The following is an 18,189-nucleotide window of genomic DNA, read 5'->3' on the forward strand; positions in this document are numbered from 1 at the left end:
AGGGCGACAGAGGCAGATAAGGTCTAATATTATAAAATATTCCTATATTTCTGAGATAAACAGATTTTATCATACAAACGTGGCGAGCTTCATAGCAAGAAAAAAGCAAGCTCGTTACAGGAATTTCATAATACAATCAAGGGTCGGAGGCGCGGTCCTATAGAATCTTATAAAGGCGCCGCAAAAACCGGTCCCTACCATTCCGCCATAAGCCCTGGACCGAGCAACATCTACCGCTGTCCGCTCTGCCTGACCCGCTTCGCTACCTGAGACCAACACGCTGTGTTTGATTTCAACCCGGTTCCCCCCCCCGCTCCACTTCCGCTGTCTACTGCAACTGCCTGCTGCTGAGCTCGCTGCTCACCGACAAGCCAACGACGCCCCGACGTCGCGGCGCCTCTGCCTCGGGCTTCACTGAGCCTTCCCAACAGCCAGCCCGCCTGCCAGCCCGCCTGCCAGCCAGTCCCGGAGAGCCTTCCCTCCAGCGTGCGGTCCTGCTCACTGGCCCCGATGTCACAGAGCCGTTACTGACTGACCTTGGACGAATACAAGGAGTTTTATCCGCAATAAAAACAACCGCCTTTATAAAGGCGTTCTTTTCAAAAGCAAATTACAAATTTCGAATATATCGTCTTTCTCAAGACGCATTCATTGAGGCAAACATATTACAAGAGTCGATATTCCATGGATCGAGGGGACTGAACGTTGCCGACTGAGCCAGCCCGCCTGCCAGCCAGTCCCGGAGAGCCTTCCCTCCAGCGTGCAGTCCTGCTCACTGGCCCCGATGTCACAGAGCCGTTACTGACTGACCTTGGACGAATACAAGGAGTTTTATCCGCAATAAAAACAACCGCCTTTATAAAGGCGTTCTTTTCAAAAGCAAATTACAAATTTCGAATATATCGTCTTTCTCAAGACGCATTCATTGAGGCAAACATATTACAATAGTCGATATTCCCTGCATTTTTATGATATTTTAAATAACTCTGTAATGGTTTAAATGAAATACCTCAAGTGTTTTATTTGAATCATTACACAGGACAAAGGTAAATGTGTGCCGGTGCTTATATTTTACAGTTTTTTCTTGTGCAGGCAAACACGTCCCGTACACTAACGCTAGTTATAATGTTAAAAAAATAAGTCAATTTATTTTTTTTATGAAAGCGACAGGGTGAAAGACCAACATTCTGAAACAAAACAGTACTTGAAATGGCTTTTGCCATGTTTGGTGACCAGATCTGAATCGCCAGGTATTCTCTTCAAATCTCAAATCTTCAGTCAAATCTTCCCCACACCATTCAGCCGCATAACTTCCCTTATTTCGGATGTCATAGACCCAATGGCTCCAGATAGATGGGAGTAGTTGAGACTCTTGTGCGGTATTCACACAGAAAAATGATAAAGAGAAAAACCCACAAAATCTTATTTCATTATTTAAATGACTTATTTGTTTTCACTCAATCTGAAATCACCCTTAAAGTTTTACAATTTTTCATGAAAAAATAATTTTTGTGATTGATGACCAATTCTTATCATAGATATCCGAAATACTAAACCACTTTGCTTTCAACAAAGACTGCCTGCACTTTGCCACGACACGCAGCCAGCTTTTTAATAGCAGCCCATTTCCGGTGGCATTCATGCTCCCCCCCCTCTCCTTCGCCGTTACTTCCGGCGCCCACCGGATGTGACGTCACAGCTACGGCTATTCTCGGCTAAACTCGATACCTATTAAGCCCGAAGTACTCAATTTTCACAAAGGTGGTTTTCCCGGAATAGAAAGGGTTGGAATAAAGAGAAGTACCTATTTTTAAATAAAAAAATTATTTTTTGGTTTTTTCCGTTTTATGTGTTAGCCTGTCATTATCAATTTTAAATTAATACCACCTTTTTGAAAGTGCTTGATATTAACGAGAATATTTGCAGAAATATCAAACTGATAATATTTTATAAATGAATATTATAAATAAAATGTTATTCCATTATTTGAAATGATTATCTTTCGGATCAGTTTTTAAATGAGGAGCCTTCAAAATAGGGCTTCAATAATTCCCTCAGGGCAAAAGTCATCTTTGGGGAGGGTTTTTTTGGGAAAGGAAGGAGAGAAAGTACTGGGAAGGAACTGGTCTCCCTCAACTAGTCTCTCTCGATTCGGCCCTTCATGCAGTTGGTAGGCAAACACATCCATCGCCAACACCTATACAAACCTCACTCCACGAACCCGGACACCCCTGCTAAGTCACCATACGTTGCCAACTACTTTGGATTACTAATGGCAGGGGTGTTATTATCCAATTATTGTTTCCAGGGGCAGCGGTACCCATACCCGCCTCCCAAATTGCTCTTCAATCCCGTATTAAGAACATGGGTGAAAGAAGGAATAACTTCAATGGTGTAGGCCTTTTATACAGGTGTATCGGCACGTACCCTACAAATTTTAACCAGCGATTCCTGAGCATATATGGAGTAAAAAATCTTAAGGCCACTTTGCTATTCGATAACTTTTTTTTTTAATAAAAAATATGCTATTCATATTTTCACCACATTCCACTACTGTTATATATATATATATATATATATATATATGTATATATATATATAATATATATTCAACTGAAAAAAAAGAAGTAGAAGTGCTGGACGCCCAAAGACGGATTTACGCACGGACGCAATAAATGTTGTGGGACCTATATATATATATATAGGTCCCACATATTATTTTATTATATGTATATATTATTTTATTATATATTTTTAAATGATGAAATAATGTTTAAAAGACAAGGTTTTTACGCATAGTACAAAGGATAACTATACAAAATTATAAGCAATAAAACACCCATTACAGTTTTAAAAATCTCCTGAGAATAAAATAAATGCCTGGGTGTTTCAGACAAATAATTATTGCTTCTAATAATTTGTTATTCTTTTTGCCATACCTAAAACCCTTGTTCAATAAACATTATCATTAAAAATAATAACATTTGACAAGTCAAAATATTTCACTAATATATTATGTAGATATAATATGTCTCAACGCCATCTATTGGGAGATTCAGCACTAACAAAGTCTTTCCTACAAAAATAAAGTTGGTTTTTTTTTTCGGTGAAAAAATATAAATAACATTAATAGATGAATACAAAATACTAGTAAATATTGAAATATTTAGCGGGTTTGGAAATAACGAAGTGGCTTGATGGTTTTAGCGCTGACCTGCAATCATAGGGCTGCGGGTTCAATTTCGCTAATAAATTAGAATAGTATTAAGCTAACCTTAATGATAATTAATATTTTTAAGAAATGTTATTATAGCCTTCTTATCACCATGTTCCAGGCTGTTTCTGCGAATAAAAAAGAATATAAGATTTTTAAGGTTGATGTGAGAAATAAAATTAAATTTAGAATCGAAAATATTGCCAGAGATTGTTAATTTTATTGACAGAGGTGAGGGAAACAGTGATTATTTTATATTGATAGTTGAAAGGTTGATCGAAAAATCTAAACTAACGTTTAGATAAAGTTTGTTAGGTTTGCACCGATCAAGTAATTTATTTAAAATGTATTTGAATGTAAATTCACTGATTTATAGTTTTTACAAGTTTACGGAGCCTTAGATCGTCGGCAAAAACCAACATTATTATCTTTATATTATCATATAACGTATGAAGAACGCCCAAAGAAAATGTAGAAGATGGCGCCAAAATTTGACTAGCGCCAGGCGGTATTTGGCCAAGCCCCATATTTTTTCAGCCTCTAAGGTTTTTTTTATTTTTTATTTATAATATTCGAAACGTCAATTTATTGTTTTAAGGTTATCAAGAATTTCTTAGTGCAACAGACCAAAAGTCGAATGTAGTAATATTTTCCATATAGTCTGTTCACGTCTTCTTGAAATCCCTTGCGAGCACGCGAGGCGCTAGTTATGTGAAGCTGTAACTACATTACATTATTACCATGATTCCACCTCGAGCCATAAACGCATTAACAGATTACACAGACTAGACTAGATGAATGGAAACAGAGGTTGCGGTCGGGTTTTGCGATAGCAGTTAATATAGCAATTTGCGATAGCGGTTAATACAAAAATGCAAAGAGATTATCAACTTTAAAAGAAAAAAGAGAAATTGTTAATTGATTGAAACTTTATCTGAATATTATAGTTGCCCTGGAATCCAAGAAATCTTCGCAAAAAATATTAATTTCCGTGGAAACTCAAAAATTAACAAAACAACCAAATTTGCATCCAATCCTAGGAAACACTTCTAAGAAAGTAGTTGATGCATGGAACAAACTTCCACAACATGTCATTGATTCTACCAATTTAAAGGAATTTTAAAGGTATCATCTCGCATTATCAACTTCAAAAATCAGAATTGTTTGATGGATTTCGACAAGAGACCACTTCAAAAATATTGTGCATGATTTTCATAAAGATCTAAGCGTCTTAGTACAATGTATTATTTGAAAGTTTATTTGAGAGCGCTCTCCGGCGTATTTTAAACTTGAGCGAACAGGTAACCATTAGCCTAGCTGCTCTGCCCCTTCTTAAGACTCTCGGCTTTATATACAAAAACAGCCAGAGCTGAAGAGATGCAAGACTTGAAGAATATAAACTGTTTGAATAAGTGGAAGGCATCCCGTATAGTGCTGGCATCGCTAATTAGCTGATAGATTATTCAGTATAAAAAACTTTATATGCTTTTTTCTCAAAACAACCTTTTTCGTGATTGCAACAATAACATTTGGCTGTCATCAGTTGTTTTGTTTTGCTCTATCTAAAATTAATTTTTTACCATTCTTTTTTGTTTTCTGGCAAAAAAAAGTGTAGTGTGTTGTGCCTTGAGGTTTCTTCTCCCTCCTGATCTTCCAGGAGTCACTTTTCGCTGCTGATTTCCAGATATTTATAAACTTTTTTACTTCTGTCATTTTTCATACTATTATTGTAGTTGTTTACTGTTGTGAATAATGGAGGAAGATTTCCCTCCTGGACCCCCTACAAAGCCCCCAGATCCCTCTCCAGACCCCCCAGACGGGGAAAATGTAGAAATTTCTGACAGTGATTCTGTCATATTGACTTCTACCAAAAAAAGGAAATTTACTCCTTCTTCCCCAATAAAACTTGACTCGCCTTCGACTTCACTGTCCCCACCAGCACTTTCTCAACTTCCTCCAACAAACTTTTATTCTCCTCATTCCCGTGGCCCATTCATAGCATACGCCCAAAAAACTGAGCAAGGAAAAACCATCCACCCTCTTGAATTTGGCAAATTCCTATCAAATAGCAAGAATCTTTCAATCAAACCTGGAGGTGTAAAAGCCGAGGGTCGCTTCCGAATCTCCGTCGAATTCCTCTCAGGGCCAGCTGCCAACAGTTTCATCAAAAATATCTTCATTTCATCTAATTCAAAGTTCAAGGCATATATCCCTACTTTCAATGTCACTCGCATGGGCTTGGTCAGAGGTATCTCGACCGATCTGTCCATCGAAGAAATTCTGTCTTCACTTTCAACCCCCCAACACATTGGCAATCCCATAAAAGCCAGGAGGCTAAATTACAAGGACTCCTCTGAGGGTATAATTACCTGGAAGCCCTCCCAATCTGTTGTTATCACCTTTGAAGGTCAATCTCTTCCCTCCCATATATATTTATTCTTCAACTCATTACCAGTTGAAATGTATACATATCCCTCCACTCAATGTTTCAATTGCTGCCGTTTTGGTCATACCAAAGCTGCATGCAGATCTCAACCCAGATGTTTTAAATGTGGAGAAAACCACGCAGCTGACCAATGTCCTTCTTCCTCCTCACCTAAATGTTTTAACTGCTCAGGCTCACATACAGCTATCAACACATCTTGCCCAGAACAATCTCGCCAAAAAAATATTAAAATTTCAATGGCCTCTCAGAACTTGTCTTTTCTGCAGGCTTCTAAATTATTCCCGCCTGTCAAAAAATCATTTGCTGAGGCTTTATCCAGCAACTCCTCATCCAACCCTCTTCCCTCCACTACAACAACTTCTTCTCGTTCAACTAAATTCACATACAAAAAGGCTATCTCTAAACCGGCTCCTGGATACGATCAGCAACAACACAACTCACTGCTCTTAAATCCCAATGGTTCACCTCTTTCAAATGCCACAAATGGGTGTGCAAATAATTATAATCCGTCCTCAATGAACTCTCTTAAACTTTCTGAAAAACTCTCCCAAGACAATTCTTCATTTATCCAAACTCTTATTATGCTTCTAATTGACCTTATTTCTTCTCAAAGTAATCTACCGTCCAACGCTGCTACTATTATTTCCACATTAAAATCATTTATTCAAAATGGCTCTTCAGGATGTCAGAATACTTCAGTGGAATAGCCGAAGTGCTATTTCTAACAAATCTGATCTCCTCAACCTATTAAATTCCAACTTTATTTCTTTGGCTGCTATCTCGGAGACTTGGTTTACTCCATCCACCCATTTTAATGTGGGAGGGTATTCCTGTCTCCGCGACGATCGCCCGGAAGGTTCGGGCGGCGGTGCTGCCCTTTTTATTAAAAAATCCATATCATTTTCCCCAATAAATAATATCAAACCCCCCAATGCTGACTTCCAAATGGTTGCAGCTAAAATAAAGGACACATCCTTTATTTCAGTCTATCTTCCCCCAACAGCCCACTTCAATAAACAAACTTGGTTGCAAATTGTAAGTCAACTAAGCCCTCCTTTCTTTATATTAGGCGATTTTAATGCCCATTCCCCCGTCTGGGGTTCTGCTTTCTCCGACCGAGATGGTCGAAGTGTGATGGATTTCCTAGATCAATCCAACCTTTTCCTTTTGAATGACGGATCTCCTACTAGGATCTCACGCCCCAGCACAAACCCCAGTGCAGTGGATCTCTCGATATGTTCTACTAGTCTGGCTTCTCTCTCCTCGTGGGTGGTGTCCCCCGACCCTTGCTCCAGTGATCATTTCCCGATCATCATTACTTATCAAACTTCTTTCCAATCGGACAAGTCTCATATTTCGACAAAAATTAAAACGAAACACACCAAATGGGATGAATTTAACTCTCATATGGACAAGTTCCTACTAAATTCACCCGCCACCGATATATTTTCCGTCAAAGATGATTATAATAACTTCAAATCAATGCTCATAACTGCAATAAATAAATCAAATCCTCCCCCTAAAACTAAATCTCTCAAAAAACTCCCTCCAACTCCCTGGTGGGATGAGGAATGTTCCAAAGTAGTAAGAATTCGGAAAGCTAAATCTCTTTCCTATCGTTACAATATGACTATGGAGAACTATCTTATATACAAAAACGCTGAATCCAATGCCAAAAGGGTATTGAGGTCAAAAAAAAGATCCGGATGGTACAACTTTTGCAGTTCAGTATCTCCGAACACTCCAATTTCGGAAGTTTGGTCTATGATCCGAAGATTTCGATCCTCCTTCAGTTCACCATCTCCTCGAGCGTCCCATTCTAAATGGATAGATGAATTCTTGGACAAAATTGCCCCCCCTTCTGTTCCTAACTTAGATGAAATAACGCCCATCTATAATACTCCCATGTCTAATCATTGGCTAGACTCTCCATTCACCTTAATTGAGCTAAAAAATTGTTTATCAACAGTCAAGGACTCATCTTCAGGCAGAGATGGTATACCTTACAGCATAATCAAAAATAGTAATGATAATGTTCTAAACCACTTCTTAAGCATCTTAAATAAAATCTTCCAGACTGGTATAATGCCTGATGACTGGAGTTCTCAAATAATCATCCCTATTTTAAAAACAAACAAATCTCCAAATTTTGGATCCAACTACAGGCCAATCGCTCTTTCATCCACCCTCAGTAAACTTTATGAAAAATTAATTAAAAACCGATTAGAATTTTTTGTCGAGAGTAAACAGCTTCTCTCTCCATCTCAATTTGGATTTAGGAAAAAAAAATCCACTCAGGATAACCTTGCCATCATCAGCACTGATATTAATTTATCAATTTCTAAACAGGAAGTTTGTCTTGCCGTCTTTATAGATATAGAAGGCGCCTTTGACAATGTTTCCATCCCAATCCTGAAAAAAAAACTTCTAGGCCTTGGCCTTCCCCCCATGTTTGTCCAATCAATTATTAATCTATTTCTAGATAGAAAAATTTTCATTGAACTTCCAGATATTTCTCCTCAAAGTAGGTCTATTTGGAAGGGTTTACCACAAGGCGATGTATTGTCCCCCTTACTGTATAATATATACACATATGATATGCATGTCACTATTCCCCCACAAATAAAAATTATCGAGTTCGCAGATGACATAGCTTTCTTCTTATCATCCAAAATCATCCCTCTTGCCGTCAAATATCTTAACGAAGCCATGAATGCCCTTTGCACATGGCTCACGTTACATGGTCTTGAACTTTCAATCCAAAAGACTCAGTGTGTCACCTTCTCAAACCGCCATAAAAACCCCCCCGTTCAAATTTTATTTAAAAATTCTCCAATCTCCAACGCTTCTGAAGTAAAATTTTTGGGAGTAACATTTGATAGGAAACTTAAATGGTCTTCCCATATTAATAATTGAGTTACTAAATGCGAAAAAAATTTAAATATCATCAGATCATTATCTGGCGTTTGGTGGGGAGCTCACCCTACTTGCATTAAGTTGCTTTACAATGCACTTATTCGAAACCATCTCGACTATGCCTGCCCACTTTTTAGTACTGCCTCAAAAAATGTACTTAATAAATTAGACAAAATTCAATCTAAATCTTTGCGAATAATAACTGGAGCGATGCAATCGTCACCCATCAATTCCCTTCAAGTAGAATGTTCTGATCCTCCTCTTTATTTAAGGCGTCAACTATTTGCTGACAAATTTGTTCTTAAATGTTTAAATTCTAAATGTCATCAGGTTATCCCCAGCGTCTCGTTGTTCATTGACTCAAACCATTCATCTACAATCAGAGCTTCAACTAAACCTATTCCTGACATCTGTAAAAATTTTAAGTCTCTCTCAGAGCTCCACATCATCCAAAATGATCTACTTCCCTTATACAAACTAAAATATAGTCACGTCACCCTATCCCCAACAATATTAGAAGGGATCGGAATCTTTAAAAGTCATTCCAATCTCCCGGCCCGAACTGTCAATAATATGTTCAATGACATTATTTTATCTAAATGGCCCAACTTTTCTCTTTTATTTACTGATGGATCCAAATCTCCCGACTCTCCTAACTGTGGTATAGGTATTAACGTTTACCACAATAATTCTAATGATAGAATTTTTCATTCAATTTCAAATCAATTTTCAATATTTTCAGCTGAGTGCATTGCAATAATAGAATCTCTCAAATATATAATCAAAAATAATTTTGAACATTCCCTCGTTCTCTCTGACTCTCTCAGTTCCCTCCAAAAACTTAAATCCAGTCCTCTTCTTCATCCTGATGATCATTTTGTATGCCTTATTCGAGAGATGATAGCATCCATTCAAAGCTCTGGTAAATCTGTAACTCTGATTTGGATTCCTGGACATGTTGGTATCATGGGTAATGATATTGCGGATGCCTTGGCAAAACAAGGAGCGTCCAACCCTGTTGTTACCCTCGTAAACCACATTCCCTTATCTGACATTTTTTCCATCATCAAAGAAAGATCCCGCAATGTTTGGTCAGAGTATTGGCACATTGCTAGTCAATCCAAGGGAGCCTGCTATGCCTCAATACAAAGGACTATACCATCAAAACCGTGGTTTCAGCAATTCCCTCATTTTTCCAAAAAAGAAATTTCTTCACTCATTCGAATGAGGATCGGTCATTGTTCCGTTCCTTCCCATCTTTTTAAAATTCACGTCCTTGACTCCCCAGATTGTACATTCTGTGGTCTAGAAGTGGGAACTTTAGATCACATATTTTTTGGTTGTCCCTCTCTAAACAAATATCCTCTCTTCTATCAAGCCTTAAATAAAATTGCCTCCCCTCCATTCAACATTTCATCTCTTTTAAGTCTGAACTCGACTCCAATTTTCATTATAATTTTGAAATTTGCCTATTTAAATAAAATTAATATTTAAATTCACCTTTCAATACACCTTTCTCAATAATTTTAAATGATGGCCAAGAACACCCTTGAAGGGTGAAAGCCTGAAATAATGGAAAAAAAAAAAAAAAAAAAAAAAAACCTTTTTCGTGCTTCGTTATTTTTTTGTCCCGAACTACTAAACCGATCACTACATATTTGCCAAAAATATGGCTATTCCTGGAAGTAGAATTATTTGAACATTTTGATTTAAGGTAATTTTAAAATAAAAGTAGCACTCAAAATAAGCTTATTTTTGGGGACTTTTTTTCAACATGCGCTATTATCTTATTTTTATACAAAAAATCATAAATCACCACAACCATACTTAATTCTAACCTTTTTGTTTTTGTGTTTCAAATAAATCTACTCAGAGATAATATCAACGAAGCTGACATACTTTTTTTTCGAAGGGCTGTGCGGATGCTGCTACCAGGGATAGACAAATTATGTTAAATAAATAAAAATAAAAGATTTAATACATTTCATGAGATATTTTATGCAGCCCAGAAAGATTTAAATCAATATCTTTTATAGAAACCATTAAACAAAATTTTAATTGGAGAAAAGAAAGGACTAACTTGTTTGCAAATTTCGAAATAACTCTATCAAATCAGTTAAGTCTATTAAGTAATGATAATTATAGCTTTTTTACATTAATAGTTACATCACGGTATACGAAATTGTAGGTTTAAAAATTGTCATGAAAACTTTCTTTAATATACTCGACGAATGCTCGTTTCCTTCATTCAATTGATGAGGTACACAAGGTGACTGGCTAGCAGACCTATATTATTTCCCCCTTGAACTCATACTAAAGAAGTAAAAATAACCTACTATTAAGCCGAAATCTGTTTCGGAAGTGAATTATTTTATTTTTTTGTTCTTTTTAAATAGTTACATAATAAATAATAAAATATGTCTTAATACAATCCTTGTGTATTGTTTCGGATTTTTTTTTTGCGTGATCAATCTTCACCAAATATCTTAATTGATCCGTACTTTATATTCTCGGTTTTTTACTGAAGAGCAATTTTATATGACCATCACAAAAAACCCATGAGTCTATTGATATGATTTAATATTTTCACGCCAAAAATAGCATCGTGATTATTGTGAGGTATTGCGCCGGTATTGTTGAGGTATTAGGTACGACGTGTTGCGCGTTTTCCTTATTTAGCTCACTTTTCGGACCGCATTACGGTATCCAGCTTCAGGACAGGTGTAGATTATTGTGAAGTGTGTTTATGTAAACAGAAGTGATATCGTGTTAAGCAAGACAATTCTCTTACAACAAGTATTTTCAGGATCTAAATTAATTAGGTTTTTTTTTGGATTTCATTGCCTCTATACTTAGGCGTACTTGATTCGCTTTAGGTCTTCCCAGGACTTCAGGAACAAATCCAAAGAAGACAAGATATATAAATGTCTATTCGAGAAATTATTTTGTTTTCATAAGGCTCAAAAATATTGATATAAATGCAATTCTAACTATTCTTAACTTCAAATGTGACATTGTTAAAAATGACCTAATAGAACCCGGTCGCCGTAGCTCAAATGGGAGAGTATTATCTCGTAAGAGAGAGGATCCTTTTGAAAGCCCAGTTGCGAACGCAGAATTTTTTTTGCATCCTTTTCTGTTTTATATTTCATTGAAACATGATATTTCCTTGAAAAGATATTTAACAATATAATTTTAGTCATTCCGAAACTACCATTGAAAAACTAACTTTTCAGCCAAAGGTTATAATTCTCATACAGTGTGTGAGGAAAATGTCGAGTGAAGTTACTTATTTACACGGGAGAGGCTGTTTCTGTTAATTCAGCCCCATTTATAATACCCTTTGGTCTTGTAACACCACTGATGTATGCTAGGCACCCGGTACAAGACAATGCCCTGCGTGGATTAGACTCTATTCCCATTACACGTCATATAACAGACCATGTTATTTCGGACTCTCGTGGACCTACCATTGTAGATTTAGTAAGCCCTAAGGAGAAATAATTGTCAAAAGTATAAAGGTATAAAATAGTACGCAGAAGAACACGGTTCATTAATCTTCATCTAACTAAAAAACATAATGTTTTGTGCGATGATATAAAGCCGTACCAAGGGGTAAGAATTTGAGTTCTGGCTTTGATTTTGGGATCAAATCTCGATAAGTTTACCAGAGAAAAACTTTAAAGTAACAATTTTTTTTAAATATATAATGTGTCATTTCATATTTAAGCGAAAACAAGTGAGAATTTCATTAAGTTTTCATTTTTAGGCTGTTTTATCTGCGGTTGCAGAGTAGTAGAAAGGTACTGAGACTGCCATTGCAGGGTGAACTCGTGTTTTAGCTGTCAATATTAGCTTAAATCTGAATTTTCACAGCATTCCGCCGAATTAATCCCGTGTAAACATCGTTTGATCATAAAAATTTGTACAAATGCGTATTTTGTGTCTATTCGGACGAATCGAGCCTTAGAATTTAAGGCTTGCGTACGTATGAAAAAATTTGAAGAATTTTAATAAATGTTTTTTAAAGAATCTTCTAAGACCATCTTTCTTAGCTGAAATCCAAAATTTCATTGGAAATGAATTTGGTTCTAAATTTTGACCCAAATGCTCGCTTTTTGTCAACAAATTAGACTTTTTTTATAAAATTCGACTTTTTGTTGGATATTTTCATGAACCGTTTGATCAAATCCACAATTTCACGATACCTATTTTAAATTGTTTCAAATATATATTTATACAAATCTAGGTTCAATTAAGGTCCCATTGGTAATAAAATCGTTGGTCGGTACTTTTCTACAGCTTATGAACATATACATGAATAAAAACCAAAGTAAATAACTGAATCGTCCCAAGATCACAGTTTATTATTTGGCTCTAAAAGTATATTCCACCGTCTATTTTTCCCTATTTCTCAACTGCCGTTTTTCCACAATTTTCCAATAGTTTTGATAAACTTCCGATAACCCAATCCTAGGGCATTATTTATTGAATTATGCCTCAACAGTTGAGTTATATAAAGTACCAAACACTTCATTTCCCCGGAATTATTTGCTCTAACCGACGACGAAAGAGCAACGAAATAAATATTTCCGGTCAACTTTTTTCATTCCGTTTATTGTATAATAGTTTTTTTTTCACCCCCATGAAAAACATAAAGGTTAGTATCGCAAATAGAAAATTCATAACAATGTTTACTTCTTCGTGATAGCTTCCGTGACGGCCTCCGTGGTCGAGGGGTAAAGTTCTCGACTACAAACCCTGAGGTCGCGAGTTCTTTGATTAATTTGTGTTGTTTTATAATTAATAAAAGCATTTTATTTGGGTCACGTGAATTGAAGCTATCCTTTGTATCATACTGATGAAGGACCAGCATTCAAAATTGAAAACGCTTTAACCATGTTTGGAGACCATATCTGAATAGCAAGGTTCCCATCCCGCTACCTTCAACCTCAGAACACACCCCGATTAGGTATATCGTACTCACACTCGCTCCAGAGGATTGGGAGCAGTTAGCTTTCTTTTGTGGTATTAAATAAAAAATAAACATTTTCTTAAGTATCAATTCCATAAATAACGTAAAAACATTTTTACTCAAATGAGTCAGGTAGTTTCCATGGGTGTTTTTAAAACATATTTCATAACATTGCTGAATTTTCTGTTTAATAATCTACAGAAGTAACTGCTGAGTAAATCAACTCAACGACTAAACAAATTGCTTTTAGATACAGACATAAATTGAATAAAAATGTTTTAGGCAAAGCTATGTGTAATAAAATTATGCGTAGGTACTTTGAGGTCCTTGCCCTCGGCATTGACTTGCTATTTTTCGGGACTATTTCTAGAATTTGTCAAGCCTCTACTCGTTCTAATAGCAATCTTCTTCAAGGATTTCTATCTAACGGGGCAATGAAAACCATAAATGAAAGCCTAGGGATTTTAAAGTTTAAGCTGTAATTTTTTTACATATCTTAAAGCTTGATGTGGGATTGTAAGTGTGTCTACAGAGAGATCTTTTTTCCTTGTTTCTCGTGAAAATGAGCAAATATTTGAAAATATAAAAATCAACGTGATTGCGTTGACAGAGGAAGAAAGGGAACACGTCGTAATAGCTCAAAAATAATCGTGATAATACTTTTGCCCGTGAAAATCTCAAATCATGCCTTCTAAATTTTACACTTTTTTAACAAATAACTGTCATTGGAACATATTCAATGTCATTAGCTTTTTTATGTGAGTAACGCACAAGATTTACAACCGTCTGGAGCCAGTGAGACTATGGCATCCCCATTGGGCTATGTTGTGAGGTTGAAGGTAGTAGGTAAGGGATGTAGATGGGAAGAAGAGGTGAAAAAGTATCTGTCTATTCAGATCTGGTCACCAAATATGGTTAAAGCCATTTCAAACTACGTTTCAATTCTGAATGGCGGCCTTACACCAGGGCGATACTGATAGTATATTTCACTCTGTAACGTGCCACAAGTTTACTTTATATTATTTAAAAATAAATGAATTGTTAATTAACACAAATTCATTTTTAAAAATTTACTTCCACACGCCGGGATTTGAACCCTAGACCTTCGGATTGCTAGTCGAGAGTCGAATCCTTCAACCACGGAAGCCGTCGGTTGCCATTATTGTAAGTATTTAAGTCTCTATCCAGTCTGTCTGTTTATGCGCTTAGTTCTTCTAAACTACGCAACGGATTTTCATAGAATTTTTACTTTAATTTAGAGAATTTCTTCCGGAAGGTTTATGTATATAATTTCTGCATAATATATATTTAGAAAGTAGAGAAAAGTCAATTGTTTTTAATCAAGTCGTAAAAATAAATATTTTCGGGCGCTTACATTGCTAACGCTGGCTTAATTAACGCTGGCTTAATTGGCTGCTAATTTGCAGAGCGCCGTTTTTGTGAAAAATCACCTCAAGGGCGCTGTACAGTTTATTTCCTAGGATCTACATTTGTTATTTAGACCAACTGTGCCAGCACGAGGTTCGTCATCCGTTCAGGCATGTGTCTGCCGCCAATATAGCGCTGACATGTGTCTGCTGCCAATAAAGAGCGCCGACACAACATCCTCACATAGACAACAAACCTGCTGATACTGATGCATTTTTTGCATAGATAATGTTCAAAACTTGGCTATTCGAATTTCAAATATAAAAATCTAGTTGAAAATTTATTGTCGTGATCAAAAAATGAAAATGATATCCCGTTGAAAGATCCGGAATTTTTTATTGTTTTATTAATTATCCAATAATTGAGAATCTCACAAAAAAATATGTCGAGTGTCATAGTTAAGTCTGAAAATCACAAACTTGAGATAAGTCTAAATAATAATAAAACTATACTTTATTTCTCCTCCAGCATTACAGTTTGACGTCATTGCGACGTAAATTGGTTTGCACCACGTTAATATTTGAGAGTTCATACTTCAGCTATTCTTCCATTATGTGTCATAAAAAAACAACGTTGGAATAAAATTATTTACCCAAATATAACCTTAACAAGATAAACAACTTATAAATCTAGAAAAATACCCCATTTATCATGGGTTTGTCATTCTTATTTATCTTGTAGTGAAAATTTATTGACAATATAGCGGAGAAATTCTAAAGAAATACACTCAACCCAGCTTTATGTTATAAAAAAAACACTGGCAAAACGACATTTTATACAAAGGAAACTGGACATTTAATCAATTTATAATTTATGATTTTGCCTTGAGAGGTTCTATTTAGCTGTACATTATTTTTTTACATTTTTGTAATGAAGACACCTATTTCATCTTTCATAAAATGCCTTTATGGTATACAATTATTAATTTGAGAACCTCAGTATCAAAAAGGCTAACTTTATGGTATGCAATTATTAATTTGATAACCAAAGTATGTTACAACCTAACCTACGTTGTTGAAATGACTACGGCCGTATTTGGTGACAAGATCTGAATAGCTAGGTACTTCCCGACCTTGCTCCCATCCCCCCCCCTCCTCCTTACCTGAAGCCTCACAACATTCCCCAATTGGGGATGCCATAATCTCACTAGTTCCAGACGGTTATAGGACAACTTTTTAGAACGTTAGATAGTTTTCGTTGAAAATTTTCAATTTTGCAGATCTCCACAGTATACTATGATAGTAGCGTTGCAATAATAATAATAATATTTGGATGATTTTTATTGGGCCGTTTTTGTGCAAAATCACCTCAAGGGCGCTTTACAAGTATATAATACATTTCAACTATATATGGAGATAATGTACAGTACAATACTTACCTGGTAGGTCACTTGAGATAACACCTAATTATCATAAACTAATTGTTTATTAGCGAAATTTAGATACAGGATTTAGGACATAATTGGATATAATTGGACTTTCTATCAGGAATGGTATATTTAATTTAAGGGAATGACAGCTTAAAAAGATAAGTTTTTAGTTTAGACCTGAATTCTGTTGGACTTGTTATGCATCTTAGTTCTGGAGGGAGTTTATTAGCCTTCGGCCCAGGTACTCCGAAAGCGCGATCACCAAACATAGTATTTGGCTTGCGCTTAGGTTCCATCAGTCTGCCTACAGCTGACGATGTTGCTGATCTAAGAGTTGACTGCCACAGACCAGTGTTTTCCGTGACGCAACTATTCAGATCACCTCAATCGTCATTTTAATTTGAGGAAAAAAGTTAGCTATGTCCGAAGGCTTAAATTTTCCACTCAATTGCAAAAAGTCAAATGAAATTAAAAAATCTTCAATTTGATTATTTTTTAAGCTTTAACAATCCCTTGTCTATTTTAATGGGAAGCCGGGAATTAAATTAAATCTCTTCCTTTGCAAGAGTTTTTCAAAGAACCAGATAGGCTGCAACACTTCTATTCATGAAATGCACTGACAAAGTAAATTACAACAACACTCTCGCCTCCTCGGAACTCCAGAAGTCTTGGTTGTTAGCAGTAGTTACCAGCGTTACCAGCGTTACCAGCGCTGCCGAGAGGTTTATTATTTAAATAGCTTCTCCGTAAACATGAATAGTTTGATAAGAATTTCCCTCACAACAACTTTGGTTTTTAATGAACAAAATTTTGTAGAAAGAGCTTTAAAGTTGTGATTATTAAATCTAAAATTATCCATTGAGTAGCATTTGAGAAGATGGTTTCGCGGAATATTACCATAAATGTATAAGGGTGTTAAGGAACGTACTGGACTTAATTTGACCAGTGATTCCTGACATTATTTGGAGTAAAAATTTAAATGAAATTTTGGTCTCCGGTGACATTTTTTTAGTTCAACAAAACAGTGAAAATCAGTAAGAATTGAATAATTATGGTCAATGGGCTGAGTTACCATATAAATTTGAATGATTTGTTTTCCAAAAAAATCATAAAAGTCCCCGGAGATCAAAATTTAATTTACATTTTTTACCCGAAATAATTTCAGAAATCACTGGTTTAACCCTTCAGGTTTTTAAATATGTTTACCAACAAGTCCCAACGACATCGAGAATTTCGGAATGCTTCCGAGGAATCTAAAATGTGCTATGTATTACTTATTTTTGAAGTTATCGTTAAAAGAAATACCATTTTAGAAACTAGATTAAATTGTCTTTGAAATATTTGCATTTGACAAAAACATTGATCTTTCTAAAAAATTAATTTTTAATATCAAACATGAAAATATTAACAAAAAAACTTTCCAGGATATTTTGACTCGGAACGTCCATAATTTTGGAAGAATTCGATATTTATAAAACATATTCCTCTTGTGTATTTAATGAATATAAATAATTTTTAACTTTCAACTTTCAATGAAAAAATGTCGCCAATTCGTAACCGCCAACTTTGCAATTTTTTTAAATTTTATCATGTAATAATGTATCAATATTTGATAAAAACTGTGAAGAATAATTATTTATCTTTCCAATGACGAACACATCACACATCTACGCACTATAGAAAAAAAAAAAACTTTTATAATGTATTGACGCCCCGGTCAGATCTGTCCTTGGGAGGCTATAATGGAATATGATGTATGTGGCTAATAATGTCCTTCCGAGACCTGAAGGGTTAAGTAAGTCAAGTACGTCCAAGAGACAATGCGTTCGTTATACGAGAGC

General features: G+C 35.7%; 1 protein-coding gene across 1 annotated transcript in view; it reads left to right on the plus strand.

The window, feature by feature from the left end:
- Positions 1-18,189, plus strand: part of rk (G-protein coupled receptor rickets) — a 564,913-nt gene that overhangs the window by 436,188 nt on the left and 110,536 nt on the right. The gene's annotated exons all lie outside the window — the stretch shown is intronic.

The sequence above is a fragment of the Hesperophylax consimilis genome, chromosome 21 (genome assembly GCF_061612785.1).
Source record: "Hesperophylax consimilis isolate HC1 chromosome 21, BYU_Hcon_1.0, whole genome shotgun sequence".
Classification (NCBI taxonomy): Eukaryota; Metazoa; Arthropoda; class Insecta; order Trichoptera; family Limnephilidae; genus Hesperophylax; species Hesperophylax consimilis.